We start from the raw sequence: 20,337 nt of genomic DNA on the forward strand, positions 1-20,337 counted from the left end.
GCCTGCATGGAAAACCAAAGCCTGCTTTTGCTCATTTTGGGCAACTAAATCAAAGTTTTGCTAACTCTACTTAGGAAACAGAGCTGGGAGCAGCTCCCTTACACAGCAGTGCAGTGGCAGGTTCAGATCTCGTATACAAGCAGGGATGGAGGGGAAGGCAGCAGCCAGGCTGTGCAGTATAGAAACAGCCCCCAGCTGCAGAGTGCTGCTGCAGAAGCAAGGATTTGCATTCTGGTCTCACCTTCCCCACTCTTTCCAGCTTCCTGCAAGCCTGGAGGAGGAATATGCTGGGGAAAAATGGATCCCTGTGCAGCGTTTTGCAAAGACAGAGCTGGAATTTCTATGAGCTGATCTACGAAGCTGTCCATAGGGCTGGAGGCTGGAAAATATCCAATTTCGTCTGCAAAGAGGAGATGGGATTGGAAGAGAAATTTTTTATTTAAAGGTAGAAGAAAGTGAAACAAAGCAGCAGCATCTCTCTTTGTTGTAAAGCTAACCGAAAAGCACTACAGGTCTTTGATACTGGTAATAGTGTAAAAGGAAGCGTGTGCTGCCTGTGAGCTCATCCTGAGCCACGGACAGTTGTCTTTCTGGCTCTGTGTCCATACCTGAGATCTAACACAAAGCAATTGTCAGCTCGTTGCATCTTTGACTGGAAATCCCAGTGCTAGGGGAGAAATCCGCTGGGCTTTGATGTAGAGATGCTGGCAGTGCCTACGCCTTCCCATCTCAGAGCATACACATTTGATGTATTGTTGAGTAAGGTGTTTGTTATCTTCCCAAAGAACATGCATGTAACGTGGTAAATCTATTCTGTGACTGCCTTTTAAGATGGATAGTACAAGGGCTGTTTCTGAGGCAGAGGTTTATCTGATACAGGGAACAAGGCTGGAGACAAATGCGGAGACCTCCAAACGCTGGTATTTTGTGTCACTCCGAGGTCCTCCTCTGCTTTCTTCCAGGTATGCTATGCTAGAGAGCAGGTTCCCTTCATGTTGACTCTCCTGGTGTTTCATTTTGTCTCATTCATCTGAGTAGAACTGGGAGAGGTTCTACTCAGCCTCTCTCAGGCTCCCTCCTGCTGTGCGAGGGGAGCACCACTCTTGACGTGTTCTTCAGTAACTGCAGCCTCTCTAGAGCTGTTTGGGGACATTACAGTGATCGCCTTATGGGCATTAAGGTATCCTGGTTGGGCAGCATGGCCATGTCAGCACTGTGTGTGGGTGCCTTCCGCACTGCTCCTGCATTTCTGTACACACAAGGGAATACCAGTAGCTCGTGCAATAGCCTTTTATGACCCTGTACCACATGCCCAGGGGACAAAACAAACCTCTGGGTATTTCTCTGTGATATGAAGAGTGCCACAATACCTGGCTGGTCCCGGAACATCAACACACTTTCAGTGCTGGCCCTCTCTTCTTGGTTGCTGCAGCCCTAATCGTTCCACATGGGATTGCTGTGTTGCTGTCACTCCTTGGGTGACCCTTTATCTCTTCACTTATCCTTCCAAGTCTCCAAACCTTTGACAGTTTCCTTTTTTTTGCCTCCCCAGGATTTGATTTCCTAACATCCACCCCCCAGCACTCCCCATTAGCTGCACTGCACGTAAAGTTTTGCTTGGGTTTTCTTGCCCTTCTTCCTATGAAGTTTTAGAAGCACCTTTCTCTGTTCCGTCGCACTTCTGACATTCACATCACACACACATCTCTGCCCTGCTGTAACAACTGAGAGCGAATCTCTCTCTTTTGAGAAGTTATTTCACAAAGGCTGATAAAGAGTTTATCCACGCAGGTATATAATTACATCCACTAACACAAAAGAAAACCAAGGCACTGGAAAAGTTTGACACCCCCTTCTTAAAAGGCAGCTCTCAGCCCTTGCTCAGCAGTGATAAAGATGTCCCTTCTGAGGAAATGAAGTTATACAGATCCTCGGGTCTGTGATGTGAGGGATTCCTCCTTGCAATGGCCCCGGGCTGCCTTCCCCAACACACCTGGAAGTGCCAGCCTCGCCTTGCCAGGAGCTAAGCACCTCCTACAGAGGTACAAAGAGAGCTGAGAGTGTTTAGCATCTTGCTGGATCAGCCTCGCAGTGTATTTAAAACAATGGCAAAGGAAAGTATGTGTTCCTTTCAGCACAATCTGCGCCTTGTAATCAAGTCTAACTGCTCACAACCCGCTCGGATCCTAACGTGGAGAATGACTTAAGTGGCAGAATGTTCTGCTCTTTCTACAGGTTCACAAAAATGAAATTAAACACAGGCTTTCTATTACAAAACAATAGGCAAATTGAGGACCAATTATGCAAACCCATCAGAGAACCTGGTGAACTGTGGAGAATTTTGCATTTCTGAGGCGGAACGACTTTTTAGATGGAAAAAAAAAAAAAGAAAGAAAGAAAAAACCCTCTACTGCAAGAAATTGAGAACATCTGTGCCATCAAAGAAAGAATGCAGTGAATAATTGGACAATCATAGACAAGCAGCCATTTGAATATGGAGCTGTTTGTAATGTCGCAGCGGAAGGGAAATTACAGAACGCCGGCGCTGCTTGGCTGTCAAACGCCCGTGCTTTTCCCTTTATGCCTATTACAGCATGTTGTGTGCTCACTTTACAAGAGTCTGCAGGGTCGACAGCGGGGTCTCTGGGGTTATCTGCTTCCATTATTTTGCACATCAGCCACATAATGAAAAAGGAGCAGTCAGAGAGGTCCTCGAGCATTTATTTCCTCCGGCATCCAAGCTTAAGCACACCTTTCACCTCCCCGTGACAAGGCAGCCCAACCTGCAGCCTTCCCCTGGAGGCTGACGTGCAGCGTGGAGCAAATATTCTCTCTCAGCTGACAAACTGAAGTGACCCCTTGCCTTGAGCAATGATATTATCCTTGTCTCCAGTTTCAGATCCCACACTGGCAGTCCCCAGGGGCAGCCACCCTCCAGCCTGCGAGCTCCCAGCCCCTCTGCAGCAGCCACCTGTGGAAAACCCTCTGCTGCCCCATCTGCCAGCAGCAATCTGTGGGGCAGGCTGCATTGAAACATGGGCACAAGAGACCTGGGGAGCAACTGGAGGTTATGGTTTATCACCAGCCAGCACTGTTTGTCCTCAGGAAGAAGGGCCAAGTTGCATATGGATAGTACCCAACCCTCTGCACCAGCTCCACGCTGCTCCCTGGATGCACCAGCACTGCACTGCCACGCATCATAGAATCAGAATGGCCTGGGTTGAAAAGGACCACAATGCTCATCCAGTTCCAACCCCCTACTATGTGCAGGGTCGCCAACCACCAGCCCAGGCTGCCCAGAGCCACATCCAGCCTGGCCTTGAATGCCTCCAGGGATGGGGCATCATGGAACTACAGCACCAGTGTGAACATTCCAGGACCTCTTCCTGGACAAAAAGGGAAAATAAAAGTGATCAGCTTCATGGTGATTTCACAGCCAGTTGCACAGATATGCACATGTTACTTTGTACAGTCAGTCTAATAACCAGCTTTCAGAAGGACAGACAGAGTAATGAATGGGTTGTAAAACACGCTCATAAAAACATTATAGCATGTCTCAGAGCATTTGTTAGCTGTTTGTGATTTACTGGGGCCCCTGTTTTACATTTTCTTATAATTTGCACGTTTCCTATTAAAAATAAGCATTCAATGTGCATGCAATTTATTTTAATTTCCCTCCCTCCTCACAAGATGATAAAACTTTTACAGCCACACAAGAATGGTGATATTGTAGTCACGAGGTTCATTATACAGTAATTAATACATGTTAAGTATCCTGTAAATATCATGCTATAACGACCTTAAGTAAATACATACTGTACATTGGCAGGACCTATTAAGTCAGCACCACTTAAAATGAAATGTGACTAATTAATCTGTTTAAGAAGTCTAACGTCAACTTGGATATTCTTTAAAAATTGCAGCACAATGTTGCATGAGTGAGCTGTGAGTCAGTTTGCATTTCGTTATGGAACTTTGACATCAGTGGTTACTTTCCTGCTTTATTTAAGTGGATCGGACACACGGGCCAGCATTGAAGGAAGGAGAGCGTTACGAGGGAGGTTTCATTGTCACGAGATGCTGAAAAGCCTGAATAACACATCCCATTACCATCACTGGGAATGGCTGCACGTGGGTTATTCCTGAAGGAACTCATGCATGAGATCTGGCCACCAGCCCCAGCAACGCTCCTATCAGGCCCTACATTGCTTCATTAAGAGATAGGGACTGTGCAACCCCAGGAGCAGGGCCTTGTTCTCCTCTCAGCAAGAAGCTGAGGCACTGCCTTTGTCCTGCACAATGTTTTTTTTACCTTCATGAAGGCCATTCCTCACGAGCCTATTGGCCTTTTAACAAGTTCAGCTCCTCACGACACAAGTCCTAAATACACAAAGGACAAAAAATTCTCCAACTGTTTCACTTTTCTTTTTCTTTCCCCCATGATTTGTGTTTGTTTTCCTGAGAAGTCAACACCTCAGGATGCAAATATCCACTGAGCATCTACCAGATCAGTCCGACTCACCATGGTGTATAAATAGCCACCTGTATGTGGCTATCTCCAGCTCTATAGACACTGCACCCCAGCTGCCCCATGTCCCCCCAAACACATTACTGCTCTCCAACAACTAAACTTACCGAAACACAGCAAAGTTAACAGAGTTCCACTAAAAATGGAAGAAGCTTAATAAGTACGAGAGCAGGTTGCCCAAGGAGGCTGTGGATGCCCCATCCCTGCAGGCATTCAAGGCCAGGCTGGATGTGGCTCTGGGCAGCCTGGGCTGGTGGTTGGCGACCCTGCACATAGCAGGGGGTTGGAACTCAATGAGCATTGTGGTCCTTTTCAACCCAGGCCATTCTATGGTTCTACAACAAGTTTCCTGTTCATTGATGGGAATCATTAACTATTCCTTCTCACTGATATTCAGACGTATTGCCAGAACCAGAGACACAGGAGGTCCTGGACTATTTCCACTCTTCCATGGCCACAACTTTCTTTGGAAGACAAATCTCTCCAAACACATCTGCAGGTTGTTCCTTAACAGTTTTGGTAGCACATTTCTGGGTGAGGACATCCTGCACAGTGGTGGATAGAACCAAGTTCCTACCCAGGTGGTTGGGGAAGCACGGCTGAGGCAGAGCTCTGGGTGCTGGCAGCCAATTAAAAATGGCAGGGATAAATGAAAGAGCTCAAGAATGGACAAAAATGTGAGTGTACACAGAAATCTTTGCTCTAGAAGCTGTGGTCTGAATAAAGTATACTGAAGTAGACAAGAAAATAAGATGTATTTTTCTCCCCTCCCTCCTGAGGCCAGAAGTCACTGTCTGGTCTCCACAAAAGCATGGGAGTGTGAAACTCTTCTCACTTATTTCCATCTGATCTATCCCAAAGTGCCACTGGGACTGCCAGGCTTACATCTGGTTGCATAACTTTCTGGGCAAACCCTTTCCTCAGGGAGATCAGAAAAGATCATTTCAGGCACAGAGCAGAGCCTCCAGCATTCTGAGTGCTGCACAGCAAGGAAGTGGCTGGGACAGCTCTAAAACATGGGTCCTATGCATCAGGGGAGCTCCTGAAGTCTTGCATTTTATTTAGTGCTCACCACTGGCCTTGTAAGTCAGCAGAATGCCATTTGGTGCCATGCTGGTGTGTATGAGGGCATGGATTAATACACACCAAAGAGACAGAGCTAGTGGCTGGAGGCAAGAGATCTGCATCCTGCAATGGGGTCTCCCATAGCTTTCTTCAAAGGTAAATCACTTAACAACCCTGTGCCTCAGTCTCCCTACTGCTAAATCACTATAATGTTTGTCTACCTGCTAAGATGTTGCCGGGCTTATTTAATTAACATTCACAAGGCATCCAGAGATAAAGTCGTTTCATAAATGTATTGTGTAGCTTGTAATCTTTTGATGTTGCATGCAAAGGAGACATCACAGAGCACACGAATACCCTGGGAGAGCTCTGAGCCTGTTTTTCACTTCCAAGAGCTCCTTTCTTGCAGTGACCCCTCCCTTTAGCAGCACATTCACCTCAGCCTCTCGGGAATGGGAGAGATGCACAGCATCCCTGCTACAAGCTTCCATGAGCCATGAAAACCTGCTGTTATGACCAGAGAGAAGCAACCAGCACTATTATTTATATCATTGGCTGAGGTTTGTAACCTAGAATTAATTTCACATCGAGTCCAAACGCTGCCTGTTTCACATATATCTGGGTAGCAGACAAGAGCCCTTTTAGCAACAGAAGCAAACAGAGCTACAATCAAGCAGCTCAAGGCACAACCCTCTAATAGTTCAGTAATCAGTAATAATCAACACTTCTCTTTATGTTCGGGGAGACCTCATAGAACCCAGCTACTCTACAGTGAATACATTTTCATTTGTAAGACTAAATGCAAGCATACGTTATCTACTTAATTAAAATCTAAATTCTCTAACCAACCATTTGTTGTTCCTCCTGGGTGCACGTTACATACATTACTGGTGTTTTCCTGAAATCCAGTGCTAATGGATTAAAATAACTTGATGAAATGTTTCATTTGCAGCATGTGGTTCTGAAAGAACGCAAAATCCTCTGATGCTGCACTCGTTAACCCCTTTCCACCACTAGTCCCAGAGCATGGGAGTCCTCTAAATCTGCCTGAGTTTTCCTGGGGAGGAAAAGACAGCAGGAATTAATTATCAGTTTGGATGCAAAGGAGGACTCCCAGCACAAGATGCCCTTTTCCTGACTCAGTGCTGGTTTTAAAGCCTTTCTGGACAGGACTGCACGGCCACACTGAGATGCCAACCACCCCAGGTAAGGATTTGAATGGCACTGATTCACTGATGATGAAACATCCATTTCCTTACTCAGCAAATCTCCTGCATTCCAACTTCTGAATATCTTCAAAGGGTCAAAATCTTTACCGTTTGCTGCTCAACCTGGCTCATTCTCTGCCTCTCAGAGATTACCTTCGTTGTTCCTCTACCTCCTTTGCATAGTTGTTAAATTCCATTTGGCTATTTTGAGTGCCACAAAGAATCCCGTTCAGAGGAGAGCAGGCAGGGACAAAGCAAAGAGAGCAAAGAGATGCAGGTGAGGCAGCACCAAACTGAGATCAATGGCTGCTGCTCTTGGTTGGAAGGAACCCCCTAACAGCTTCGCATCACTGCTGCAAACCACAGCATTTATGGAGATGCCACCAGGAATTCTGCTTTGCTTCCAGCAGATACAAAGTGAAGGGGCACTTCCTTCAAGCCATTCAGCCTCCTCCATGTTACAATTAAAAACAATTTATATCCTCAATGGGGATTCAGGTAACTCATTACCCCCAAGAGCCATTTGTGAGACTAAATTGCAAATGCAAATTAATGCCAGCTCTGCTTTGACAATAATGGGTCTTTCTTTCTCTCTTCTATTTTGCTGACTTCTATTTTTGGATGTTTTCATCCCTATGAAATAAAGCAGGAGTCCAGTGCAGATTTGCCAGGGGACAGAGATGGTTTTATGCTCCTTTCTTATAAGATGCTCCTCCGTTCTCCCATGCTGCAATACTGGAACCTCAGGCAGACTCAGTGCAGTCAGAACCATACGGCCATCGGCCTCTCCCCAGCTGCAGCCCTATGCCAGGGCTCTCCATTAGCTGAGCCAGTGGAGTTATTTGCTGTGGTTACAGGCAGGAATTCCCCCGGCCTCTTTGCACACTCCTTGCACAATGGGCAATTGTTCCGGGTATTGCTGTAACACGAACAGGAGCATTTATATCTCCCCTGCAAGGAAAGTCTCCAACAACAGGGAGGCTGTTCTGACCCCACCTGTCCTGGTTGACGTGGTTTGCTCTCTAACTAGCCATCTTGTTTTATCGTGTCCTTCTATTAAAATTGTTCTGCACGCACGTCTTTGTGATTCTTGGCTGTATATCCAGCCTGACGCGGCCTGAAATCACGCACAGCCAAAGGACGCCCGCTATTCTTCACGAAGAAAGAGCAGTAAATACAAGAACTGGAAAGCTTTGCTCCTGCTCCTCTCGTAGACAATACGTGACCACAATAACAGCGTGGAGTGGCACGAGTTTTTGGAGCTGCTTTAAAAAGGGCAGAATTGTGTGCACAGCGATGCCGCGTTGATCAAACACGGCTCACCCACGTGCTCGCATCAAAAGGAGCGTAGGGGTCCTCTGTGCTCCCCACCAAACACACAAAAGGGCCAAACAGGTAAAACTGACCAAACCATTATTGTTAAGAAGTGGAAGTGAGCCAGAAATCCTGACCCCGGGGGATGTCTGAAACACAGAGCCAGTCGCTGCTGCTGGTCCCTGCTGGTGTCATAACAAAAAGCCAAAGTTGTTATTTATTGCCCTTTATTCCCGTAGCATTTGATGTCTTTAATGCAGTCTGCACACAGGAGTGTGATGAAGTGCTCTCACTTCCATTTCACATATGAGGAAAAGAGAGACATAGCCTCATATTCTCAAAAGGCACTTGAGCACCTAATGCCCTTGGAAATCAGCTGCAGAGGAGCTCTGAAATACCTACAGAAAAGCACACGTGCCTGAGAGATCTCATCCGGACTTCCCAGCATACAACACCTTGCTGAGAGCCCCAGGATGTGACAGATGCACCTCTCAGTGAGCAGGGGCACAGCAGCAATCCAAAGGACAGAGCAGCTCCCAGGGACCCTTCCCTGCTGCTGTGGCACCCTGAAGCTCAGCTGGCCCTGCCAGGGGACCTGCAAGCACGTCCTGCAGGAGGAAAGCTGCATCTTCTGCATCAGCTCTCAAGTCAGAACTGAGAAGACGACTCACCTGGCTCTGCGTCGCTACAGGCCTGTCCTAATTAGCAATTTATTACTCCTGGTTTTCTGCAAGTGGAAGTATTTTCAGGACCCTCCACATGAGAATCCTCACTCTGATCCCAACTCGTTCCATAACCTTCAGTAAATTAGTCTTAATCTTTTCGTGTCCCCATCTGGAAGAGTCAGCAAGTGGTGCTCACCTCACATTTGATGGATTAACTTGTTACTGAATTCCACTGTACTCAACAAGTACTGAGCGTCTCTCACTAATCAGCAGAAACTTATTAATTCTCATTAAGAGTGCTTCTCATGTCCTTTCTGATAAAGCTCACTGGGAGATACAACAGTTCTTCAGAACAGAGGTAGAGTCCCTTGGAAAATCAGCGGGAAGAAAACCAAATCAGTCTATTTCCTTGCAAAAATAACTGCGTATCATTATGGGAATTTGCCCCACATTAGATTTCCAGAGAAATTTTCCACTCTTTCAACTTCCTAACGTTAGAGGTTTTTCTCCACAGAGAAATTGCCCCTTTGACCCAAGTTTTCAGGGTAATGGGAAAGGAAATGGGTTTTTCATGGCAGAGAATGGAACTGGCTCTTCTGCAGCTGCAGCCCACACCCCGGAGACTCTTTACTCCATTCCCTGAGCACAGAGATGATGCCAGCCTTCCCAGCGGGTTGCTGGATCTGGTGTTCCTCTCCTTCCCAGGTCAAAGTGCCAGAAATGCTGCACGAAGTAGTGCTCCTGAGGGAATCCTTCACCGCAGCACAACGTGGCTGCTTGGATTTGGCTTTGTGGGGAGCTCCCACCTCATCCTGTCCCACTTCATCCCATCCCCCCTCATCCCATCCCACCTCATCCCGTCCCGCCTCATCCCATCCCATCCCACCTCACCCCACCCCATCCCATCCCACCTCATCCCATCCCACCTCATCCCATCCCAAACCATCCCATCCCATTCTATCCCACCCCATCCCATCCCATCCCATCCCATCCCATCCTACCTCATCCCATCCCAGGGCCAGGCTGGGCTCTGCTAACTAGAGACCTGGCTGCATTATCCTCTAGGGAATATCAGTTTCTGTTGCCTTTCTGTGCTCCCTTTGGCAAGAATGAGAGCAAGATGGGTGGGTGTTTTTTGGTCCTTTGTGTTTATTTTAAATTTAATTTATTTATTTTATCTGGCTGACATTTTGACTTTGACTATTAGCTACTTGGAACAGATATCATCTCTTGTTATGCATATTCATGATAACCATCATCTCTGCTGACACAGTCACCTTCAGAGCTACAAGGATGAGCCACCCTGACCTGCGATAGCATCCGACTCTCACCCTCTTTACCTCCTTCAGGAAAAAGAAACCAAGACCTCAACAATTATTTATAGAAAAAGCCTGTATCGCTCCTATTAGTTAATTTCCCTTAGATCCCTTATGTAAGCACAGTTATCGAATTCAAGCTTCATTTGAGTCCATATATAGGCTAACCCTAGCCCTAACCCTAACTTTTTTTCCCATGTAACTGCTGCTGAAAATGTGCTTTCATCTGCAGACCTTCCGTTGGCTCTGGGACGAGAAGAAAGGTCACATCTCAACTGGAAGGAACAACCAGGACCCCTAACACCTTAACTAAAAACAACAATCCAGACCACATCACGCATCAGCCAGCGGGTGATGGAGGAGGACGGAGGGTCTCTCCCATGCCACTGGGGGCTGAGAGCCCAGAAGAAGAAGCTCAGCTGGGCCAGCCAGGAGGGGATCCCAGCACAGCGATGTCAGCCTCGCCACCTCCAGGCTGTGCAGCGTGCTGCTATTTTAAAAGCTGCCTAGAGGTGGCATCTCCCCAAAACGAAGCCACTTCTGCATCACCTTCCTGTGCCTGGGTGGGCTGTTTTCAGCTGCAGGCTCACTGCGGCAGCAGTTATTTTGCTTGCAACCCAATACATAGAAATGTTAATAGGGTGTCTGAAGAGACTTTCTAGTTGCGAGCAGCATGTTGTGTTTCCTAGTTGAAAGCACACCAGTGCACCCATAAAAGTAATATAATCTCGGGAGCAGAAGGAGCGCTGCTGGAAGGATTGCTTAGAGCCAAGTAGTTTCCTGCTGTATTTCCTCAGGAAAAGCCCCCAGGATGGCTGTGCAAGAGCTACTGAGCTGGCTGCTGGGCCCCGTCCAGCTCTCATCAAGGCTCTCCTGGGTCCCCTCTGCTTTCCTGGGTGCCTCTCAGATTCTGCTCAGTACCACCGCAGACTGGGAAGGCTGCACCCTCCCCAGTTATTATGATGATGGCTACCATCTTAACCATCTGTCCATTCTCTTTAAAGCACAGCTTTGGGAATACAAGGTCTGTGTTCAGTTCTGGACCCGAGACCAGATCTTTCTGTATAACCTTGGGAAGGAAATGAGGTATATGCAAACTCCAGTTCCTGTTCTGCAAAGTGGGGAGCATTCTGCTTTATCTGTCATCTCAGTGAGCAGGGCCTGGGCAGGGCTGGACAGATACACACACACCAGATAAATGGCAGTGTGATCCTCCACAGGTCACTACCATACAAGTGAAGGTTATTCTTTGGGGACATCTGTTGTTTTAGCACGTACAGCTACTGCTTAGCCTAAATATCATGTGTGCTTGCCTGTAGACTCACCATTTGTGTGCTCTCTTTAACAATCTCCATAAAAACAAGCAGAAAGAATGCAGAAAGAATATCCTGCCTTGCTAATACACTCAAGCAAACCCATTAAGATATCTCTAACTGCAGTCTAAAACCAAGGGAACAGGCTGACAGTGCAGTGCTGCTCTTTTCTCTGATGTCCAGACTTCCTATGCCATGGTTTCTCCTCTGAGACCTACTGCAAAAACAAGAGTATTACTTATGGTCACCTAGCAATATAACTAGGTCTTAGGGGAATCTGCAGCCTGCCTATCATGTGGAGCTGTAGCCCGGAGCATCTGTTAACCCACCCATGCAGATCAGCAGAGTGTAAGGGAAGCTTGCATGTGGGGAATGGAGGGCAGTCGAGTCCCAGAGGTTGAGTTCTTCAACCCTGGATGAATCAGTTCGTTCCCTATTAAAAGTTACATGCACAAAAGCTGGGTTCTGTCTGGGGAAAGCTCAGAATTGTACTGCAGGATAAATAAGGAAGGATAAAAATGAGAGCATTTGTCCACAGCAGAAGTGCCAGACTCCATCAGACAAGATTTAGTTCACCAAGAGTGTTAAAAAACACTCCTGCTTATGCCATCCATCGTCACTCTGCCATACCCAGACATTATTTCTGTGAGAAACCGTGATGTGCTTCCAATGCCTTCTGAACTGGCAATGCCTGTTTCAGACAAGATGGATAGGATATAAGGAGAGAGAAAGCTGCAGGACACATCCTTAGTCAGACTGCAGCTCCAGAACTTGCACGTCTCCATCAAACACAGTGGAATTACTCCAGCTCACATCAGCTGAGAAACTGAATCAGATCTGCTTTTCTCTACTCTCAGACGATGACATTTGGATGGGATCTTACAGCAGGAACACAAACAGCTCAGGTCACTGAAACCTTGAAACAAACATCCCCTGTCCTCTGGTGGAGGAAGTATTTATGCTGTGCAGCCTTTAGGGTGGCTCAGGAGCACTGGTAGGGAGCTGAAGTCCATAAGTGTAGATGGAGTGAATAAATCTGCAGCTTGTCAAGTTGGGAAGGAGAAAAGGCATATTTGTTTTGTGTATGAATAAAGTTCCTTTTAGCCTTTGCTCCGCTAGGCTGCAATTCTGCAAAGGATGGAGAATTGTTGCAATGGGAGCAGAGGGTATTCAGCAGGCCTCAATGCTGTACTTCTGCATGAATTAACAGAAACTCAGTGTTCTGTGCAAACCTTATGTGACTGTAAGTTGAGCTTCTTCATTGAGAAGCCTGATTAAGAGAACCTTAGAAATCAGATGCTGAGCCTCCATTCAGAATGACGTTTTGCCCTGTTTCCATTGTAAATCTAGTCCAGGTGCCATACTGTCTCTGCTCTGCATTAAAGCTGTGGGCTGCAGTGATAAGGGGCACACAGGGAGTGGGATGACTGTACAAGATTCAGGTTTCAGCACTACCTATGTCCAAGGTGCATTTAACCACGTGCAGCTCAAAATGTTCCTGACCCATCTCTTTGAGGAGCCACGCTCACCTGAGCCAGTCAAATCCTACCCTCCCTGCAGTGAGTTTCTCCCTCCCCCAATTACTGTGAGCTAGACCAACAAATACTCATGACCTCAGATTAAGGAAATCTATTCACTGTCCTCTCAAAGAGACTTTTTTTTCCCACTACTCTGCCTTGCTACTAAGAGGCTGCATGATACTCTATCCCCTAAAACAACTCCTGAACTAGACTGCACATCCTTCAGGGCAGCAGAGATAGCAACAGTAATCCCCTAGATATAATGATTTCAGTACACCAAAGGATCTAAATGCCTTTTCAGTGTTCTAACTGCCAGCAAACTAAACGGCTAGCTTGGTCACTCTGTTTTACGGTAAGGGAGATGCATCACCACCTGAATCAAGACCTGCAAACTAACGACCTACATGGAGCTGCTAATTTTCTTCCTACTCATCCCAAAAAGAGTTCTCTTTTCTACCTGGCATTGGTGCTGGCAATGACAAGGACTTCCAGCTCTCCAACAAAGCTGCTCCAGGTTAGATCCTCAAGCATTACGCACATGATCAGGCCATTGCCTTCAACAAAGCACAACTAGATTGCACTAGCTTGGGATTTGGCCCTCCATATCCAAGCCCATTTCAGCTCTCTGTCACATGTTTGCTCACAATTAACTCAGCTGAGCTGTGGCCTGCGTGCTTATTTTTCATCTCCCTGACCTTCTTTGGAAGAGATGATAACAGCTTGCGTCCTTGAGAGTCAATAGTTTCCTTTGCATCAAAGCGAGAAGCAAGGTCAAGATCCAGCTGCTGCTAAACGATAAGTTTTAAAACAATAGCTTTTGGTGGAGACTAAGCTGATCTGCTGTGGGCTCTTCTTTGGGGACAGGTCAGAGGAGTGGGATGAGAACGGATCCTCGCACCTTCAACTCAGGACACAGACTGCTTTGGTGACAAACACAACAGTGCTTGATGAAAGAGATGGTGGCGCTGCTCAAAGAGAGCACACAGGCTGGTGGTTGTTCACAGGAGCTGATATCACTCATATGACCTTAACGAGGCACCAGCCTGGGGGCACCTGCTAGAGAGCAGGCACAGCACACTGCTCCTGATTAGATCCGTTCCTCTGGCACATCCCTACATCTGTAGCTCACATGGGGCTGAAGCAACCTTCCCCTTCTCCACCGGCATCTTCTGATATTTGCCCAAGTGAAGAGATGGTTCCTGTTCCCTCCAACCTTGCAAACGAACCTGATGGTTTCAATGGGGGCATCTACAGAGAATAAAGCCAAAAGGATTTTGGCACCCCTTGGGGAGTGGTGAGCAGCACAGCTTTCATCGTCTCTACCTTTTTCAGTGGTCTGCGGCCTCAACTTGAAACGCTGCCTCCTGAGCTGCTGCTGAAAGCCAGCTGTCTACCATTTATATTGTTAATTCATTAAAACCAGTCCTTTATCCTCTCAGGAAATCACGGCAGTCCTGCTTACTGGCAGACAATAACATTCGAGGGCTTGCTGCTGCAATCGCTGACAATATCAATTATTTAGTTTTCTGCCAATTCCTATTAGACTTTTCAGGCTAGAGAATTTACACTGTGTTATTGAATTAAAAAACAGCTAAAAGCTTTAGGGAATCCAAACTAATTAGCCGGCATTTGTAAACCCCTTTGTTCATGGTAATTTGTTTACAAGAGTAGCTCAACCTTTTAATTATGGGCACACTCATAGGCCACATACTGTACCATTACAGGTGGGATTTTTTGTTTGGTGCAAGAAGGGCAAACATGGGGAAGCTAATTCTGCTTTAATGAGCTGTGATGACCCTGCTTGGCACTGGATGACCTAAAATACAAGCACATCTATAATTATAACTAAGAAAAAATAGCACTCCAAATGCTTTAAGTGGGACAGAAATCATCAGCATCCAGTTGTGTCCGCAGTACAACCCCACAGCCCCTACTCCCACTTGGTCTTCAGCCTTCTTTGTAGATCTCATCTCAAGATATCTCTTCGCCCTTTTGCCTGTTCCCATCTATTTGTGTTGTCCTTCTGCAGTGGACTTGGAAAAAGAATGGTTTGGATTTATTAGGAAGAGGAGATGTCTCCACTTGGATGACAATTCTGTTGTGCCAGTTTGCACTTCCGTCAGTAGCATCAGGGAGCCTTCTCTATCTGTGCTGGAAGGCAGCTGTGCAAATCATGACCCTCCCATCAAAATTTTACAGGTCCTCTCCCTCTAGCATGAGAACAAGGTTTTAATTTTGGAAGAAATGCTGAGGTTCTTATTGCAAGTGAGTTTTTAGCCCAACACGTAGGAAGCAATAGCAAACTGTTTGGGTTCCCTTCTGATTGCTTTACCAGACTGAAGTGTTGGGCGGAACTGTTCTATGGAATTGGGCAGAAGTGTTTGGGCTGAAATCCCAGGAGTAGGTTTCCTGCCTGTAGTCTGCGACCATCCCTCCTTCTGCAGCAACATATGGACATGTTAATAGAGTAGCCAAAGAATGTTTCCCAGCTGCATCTGCTTTCTTCAGATGGGCAAAGATCCTGAGCAGACCTAGTCAAAATCAACAGTGAAAATCCTGACATTTGCCTTGACACCAAATAGAAATCCTGAATATCTTTATTTCTGGGGAGAGATGACAACAGAAGGGAAGGAAAGCAAAGTGAGATGTCTCTCAACAAGGGAATGGGAGGACTACAAATAAGTTCCCAGTTCATTTTGAACAGTTCCAAGAAATTTGTTCATGCAAAATCTGTCTTCGGGTTGTTGTTTATTTTATTTTTTTTTTAAAGGGATTTTAAAAAGCTGCATTGTATGGGATGTATCCGCATTTGGCATCCCTCAGCCTGATCTAATGTGCTGAACGCAGACGGATACAGCCTTACCCCTCGGAACGAGCACAAAGCCATCTTCACACTTAGTCCCAGTGATGGATGCTGAACTTCAGCAGCTCCGGTGATTCAAAGAGACATGGAGAGCGTATTGCACAGGCAGCCCGTGGACAGCAAGGTCGAAGCAGAGGATGGATTAGATTGCTGTTTTCCCCCCTCTATTATTCTGTTTTCCAGCCTGAACACTGTTCCTGGCTCGTGTTCTATCCAATGTCTTTGAGGCACTTGGATGTCTGCACAGACAGCACCTTGCTAGGTCTCAGCATGTCCTCTGACAGCATTACATTCAGCTGTGCTTTAGGGCCAGCTGAACATCGTGTTTCAGTAGGGCAGCTGATTTCATCTCTGTAGGAACTCTGTTACGAGGCTCAAATAGCGCCGATAAAAATGGAGAAGGGCAGAAGTGTCCCTCAAACACCCAGGTCCTCCAGAACGCATTTAGTTAAAATATCATTAACTGTGCTGCATGTTTGACAAGGATGTATGACAGCACTAGCCATATGGAAAGCATAAATATTAAATACTATATATTGCAGCCATTTGCAAGAAACTGCATTAATCCCTTGAAGGTTAATGAGAATTATTCATGTGCATCTGAGGGAAAGAAGTACTTCACTTTAGAAATGGAACAGCTTGACATGCCTGATATTTCACTTACCAATAAATACAAACGGAATGGATGGACATCTCAGCATCGCGCCCGAATGAGGGGCTCACCAAACAACTTTGGTTTGTTTTCTCAAATCAATATTTTACGTCGTTAATATTTTCAGTTCCAGGAATCAGTGAAACAATAAATCCTGGCTGCTCGCAGATGGTTTGCCACTGCGTAGATATGCCTGCAAGAGGGGAAACAGATGTCAAGGAGTCAAGACCAACCTGGTTCATTTCGTTAAGCCCTGAGAGTTAAAAGAAGGAACCGGTGCCGGGGTAGGGGCTGGTTTCAGACACATGTAAAAGGAGAAAGAAAAGTGAGCCAGGATTACCCTCGATAGGCACAATCTGCATCAGGCAACACGGAGACTCACTGTGTTCACAGCATCATCCCAGGAAACATCAACAGATTTCCAAAAGAAGTTGAAGCGACTACTAAATGTGATGGCTGGCAGTAATCACCATGAAAATTAGAAGAACCGTTTAGGAAACAGCTTTGTTACGGCCTGGCTTCAACTGAACCACCTGCATCAGTGGAGCTGCTGAAAACCTGAAATGATAACATTTCTGTGATGAAAATAATTTGTTGCCAGTGAAATCCTGCTGCTGCTTGGGAAGCTGGTTGAAATTAGTGGGTAGTCTTACTAGAATTAAGGCTTTGGTTCTGTTTCAAATACTGCCCTTTAAAATAATTAAAATACTTTTCTCTTTTTTTTTCCCACATTGTATTTTTTTTTCAAAATACAGTCACCATACATGTGCTGCACACGTTGGCAAATTCCAACCACTGCTATCCATGGCTCACGGTATGTCCAAGGAAGGAGCTCAGAGCTCCAGCGCTGGCTGCTCAGTGAGCACCACCCTGCAGAACATGGGGTTGGCTCAGCAAATGAAAAAGTAAACTGTGAGCAGAAGCCACACCTCCCAGAGCCTTCAGTGGAGTTGCTTGAGCAGATTTTTGGCTGATGGTAATGATGGGAGCTCCCGTGTCTTATGAAGTAGAGCTGGACATGAGTGGAAGGTTCAACTCTGCATGTGTAGCATTGAACACACGCTCCAAGCTTGCTCTGTTCAGCTGGATAGCAAAACAGGTGAGTGTTAAATACAAAGAACAGCCAAAGGCATTGTCCTCACAGGGGTGCATAGGGAGGTGCTGCTGGCCCTGCTCTCACTGGGCTGGATGGACCCTGATAGCTGCAGTCTGCTGAAACTCTGCCTCTGCTGTCCCCGCCATCCCCATGGCATGGGTCTGGACATGGCCGATCTCCTTGAGGAAGCATATAAAATGGAGGCAATTTTGACTAAACCCTGATTGTGGGTCTGATAACAAAGCCAAGGAAAGGGACCGATGGTCAAAGTGAACAGGGGACACCAAGAAATAGGCTCAGGGGAGTGGGGGTGAGGCTGAGCCAACATAGCACATGCAGTGCTGCATCTGAGCACAGGGAGAACTGGCAGAAGGGTCAGTGCCTGTCATGCCTTCTTTCAGTTGTTGTTCTCAGATGCCCTGATTCCCAGCCCCCGTGCTTCAGAAGCGATCTGTGTGCACCAAGCCCGCAGTGCAGGCAGCAGGCATCCCCCTGCAGCGCAGTGCAGGCACCGGGGGGGGCTCCGGGGGAAGCAGTGCACTGCCAGCAGCATCCTGCCCTATTTTCTGCACTAGAGCAGCCCCACGCTGCTGTGCAGCGATGCGTGTGGGCCAGCAGCAATTGCACACGCAGCCACTGACTGGTCCTGGGGAAACCTCGCAGCAGCACGCACTGATCCACGCACAGATTCAGCCTTGTGATAATCATGAGCAGGACTTCTGAGGCATTAATGCGCTCGATTCCTCGCGCTGTGCCCCAAGGTCAAGAAAACAGCTGAGTGAGAATGTTCTGTGTTAGGGGTGTGTTCATAAACTGCTTCTAAAGGGCTGGTGAAAGGATGTTGGGATAAGTAGTTAATCAATTTGTACAGATTATTACAAGGTCAGTAGATGCACAGGTTGGTTATGAACACCTAATGATAATAACCACTGATACGCATACAACCACTCGATATAACATGTATTTATCACCTCCATAACAGCTACCACTAAATAAAAATCTCACTAATGTGAATCTCCTCTCAAAGGATGTTAATCTCTGGGAATGGGGCTTACTGAGCCCCCATGGAGCTGCCTAGAAGGGATCCAGCAGGACCTGTACCCCCCTCTGAAGCAGTTTCTCCTCCTCAAGCATCTCACTGCCCAGCAGTCTGGCAGCCTGCAAACTCCAGCAGAAGAGTTTCGCTCTGTTTTCATTGTTAGACATAGCACACAATCACTGTTAAACCATTCGAAGGAAAACACAGCTGGTGATTCTGGACTATGTTATATTTTTATTCTGAGTCATTTACCACCTCTTTTAAATAATCCCAGAAGCCTCCACAGGGATTTGCTTTTATGGCACCGGATCGCTCAGGAGTGTGTCTGTCTCCAGCCCTTTCCTCCCATTTTTCAATTTCCATTCTGGCCCGCATCCACCACGGGAGGGAATGTGCTTCAAGTCACTCAGAGGAACCCTGCAGGGCTCTGGGACCCATCCACAGCTGATAGAAACCAGAGCGGGTCCAGTGGCTTCAGGCAGCCACAGCACACACAGCCAGGCAAGCAGCGCTGCCTCCAAGCTCCCCATAAATCACTGGCACCAACCAGCCTTGCGTGCTTGAAAGTACCATCTGAAATTCTTAAACACACTTAAATGCATTTTGAAGTCTTAAAGGTGGATGCCCCACATTCAAGTCCAGGTTGGATGGGGCCCTGGGCAACCCGATCAGGTGCCTGATGTAGTGGTTGGCAGCCCTCCCCGTGGCGGGGGGGGGGGGGTTGGAACTAAATGGTCTTTGAGGTCCCTTCCAACTCAAGCCTTTCTGTGATTCTGTATCCTATAAATGTTCATTTGTTCAAATCTGTGCTGCAGCCAACCACTGCGAAGGGAAATGGCGCACTGAATACTGAAGGCAAGTTGTCTAAAATCAGGTGTGACACTGCACGTACAGCTCCTGTAACTCTGTTAATACCTCTGCAGCGCTGAGGTCCTTGGCTGCCATCTTTCACTGGGCTACACCCAGCAGGTTTGCAGCATCAACCTGAGGTACATCAGTATGCAGGTGCTATTTGCTCTGTAGTGGCTTTTCACATCAGACATACCAGATCCACCGCATCCTCCCATACCCCTTGTCTTACATTCAGCTGGGATGGAATTGTTTTCCTCAGAGTGCCTGGTACGATGCTATGTTTTGGCTCTAGGAGAAAAACAACGTTGATAACACACTGATGCTGATAGTTGTCTCTAAGCAGTGCTGCACAGAGCCAGGGTCATTCTCAGCAAAGGGCCCAAGGAGCTGGGAGGGGACAGAGTTGGGACAGCTTCCTTAAGCTGTCCAAAAGGATGATCCACAGCATATAGCATCATGTGGAAGGAGTTTTGAAGGGGGTGGGAGCGCATCTTGATCTGTTCCACTGCTCAGGGACAACTGGGTGGGGTGATGAGCAATTGCTTGTGCATCACTTGTTATATACATTCATATATATATATATCTATATGTAGTCATAAATCTTACTCTTTTCCCTTTCTCTTAATAAATCATTTTATCTCAACCCACGAGTTCTACATTTTTTTTCCCCCACTTCCCTCCCCTATCCCATTGGGGCGAATGACTCTGTGCTGCTGAGCCACCAGCCAGGTTAAACCACAACATCCTGGTGCTCCAAGATTCCAGAACAGACTTGCTTCGCCTAAAATTCCTTTGGGAACCCACAGACAGGGGAAAAGCTGGCAAGAAATGAAAGCAGAGCCAATCCATTCCCCCTTCTCTGCTCTGCTGCACAACACTGCTTGTCAGGTTGCTCACCTAGCATGA

At 46.9% G+C, this 20,337-nt stretch overlaps 1 long non-coding RNA gene across 8 annotated transcripts in view; it reads right to left on the bottom strand.

The window, feature by feature from the left end:
* The window catches only part of LOC101751351, an 80,008-nt gene that overhangs the window by 3,384 nt on the left and 56,287 nt on the right, over positions 1–20,337 (bottom strand). For 7 of the 8 annotated variants that reach the window (XR_006931788.1, XR_005840905.1, XR_006931787.1 and 4 more), the window contains 3 exons: positions 16,785–19,719; positions 16,457–16,637; positions 242–400 (listed from right to left, as the gene is read on the bottom strand). This is a non-coding gene — a long non-coding RNA (uncharacterized LOC101751351). The remainder of the gene's footprint in view (positions 1–241; positions 401–16,456; positions 16,638–16,784; positions 19,720–20,337) is intronic. The other variant, XR_005840908.1, reaches the window with a different exon arrangement.

Source organism: Gallus gallus, chromosome 19, assembly GCF_016699485.2.
Source record: "Gallus gallus isolate bGalGal1 chromosome 19, bGalGal1.mat.broiler.GRCg7b, whole genome shotgun sequence".
Classification (NCBI taxonomy): Eukaryota; Metazoa; Chordata; class Aves; order Galliformes; family Phasianidae; genus Gallus; species Gallus gallus.